The sequence below is a fragment of the Octopus bimaculoides genome, chromosome 14 (genome assembly GCF_001194135.2).
Source record: "Octopus bimaculoides isolate UCB-OBI-ISO-001 chromosome 14, ASM119413v2, whole genome shotgun sequence".
Lineage (NCBI taxonomy): Eukaryota > Metazoa > Mollusca > Cephalopoda > Octopoda > Octopodidae > Octopus > Octopus bimaculoides.
Window position 1 is genome coordinate 22,135,707 of NC_068994.1, and position 949 is coordinate 22,136,655.

At 42.8% G+C, this 949-nt stretch overlaps 1 protein-coding gene across 1 annotated transcript in view; it reads right to left on the bottom strand.

Moving 5' to 3' along the window:
• Nucleotides 1–949, bottom strand: part of LOC106873660 (SH3 and PX domain-containing protein 2A) — a 90,525-nt gene that overhangs the window by 88,676 nt on the left and 900 nt on the right. The gene's annotated exons all lie outside the window — the stretch shown is intronic.

A 949-nucleotide genomic window follows, 5' to 3' on the forward strand; every position in this document is an offset into this window, starting at 1 on the left:
TGTTGGGGCAAGTGAAAGCAAAATCGTGATGGCACCTGTACCAGTGGAACACTAAGAGCTCCGTCCAAGCGTGATCATTGCCAGAGCAGCTGTCTGGCTTCGGTGCCAGTGGCACGTAAATAGCACCATTTGAATGTGATCGTTACCAGCATCGCCTTCCTGGCATTTGTGCCGGTGGCACGTGAAAAGACATTCAAGCGAGGTCATTCCCAGTGCCGCCGGACTGGCTCCTCTGCAGGTGGCACATAAAATACACCATTTTGAGCATGGCCATTGCCAGTACCGCCTGACTGGCCTTCGTGCACCCACTACACTCTCGGAGTGGTTGGCGTTAGGAAGGGCATCCAGCTGTAGAAACTGCCAAATCAGATTGGAACCTGGTGTAGCCATCTGGTTGGCCAGTCCTCAATCAAATTGTCCAACCCATGCTAGCATGTAAAGTAGACGTTAAACGATGATGATGATGATGATGATATATACATATATATTTTTATATAAATATATATTTATATATCACTCGAAACGTCAAATTCTCTTTCTCTCCTTTCCTGAGCATCCAGTAACACAATATCTGTATCACGTCCTCGCATTGTTGTTTTTTTGTTGTTTTTCTTGTTTGAACTCACTACATACTAGCAGTATAACCCGACGTTGTCCGGGTGTGACTTATTACGCCATCTACGATAAGTCTTGCTAGGTGAAAATCAACTAAAAAAGAAAGCCTTACAACGAAAAAACACTTATGTAAATATGTTCATAATTCAAAAGACGATGAAATTAATAGGGAAAGTCTGAAGGCTGTTTTGTGTAACATTATTAAGCGTACGTGAATTTCATCCGTCTAATTGGCTATACAAATGTTTGTGCAAAACAATTTTTTGCGCTGCCCTGATTATAATTAGCAGGGTAATCCCTTTTCGCAGGAGCTAGGACGGCAATTTGTGATGAA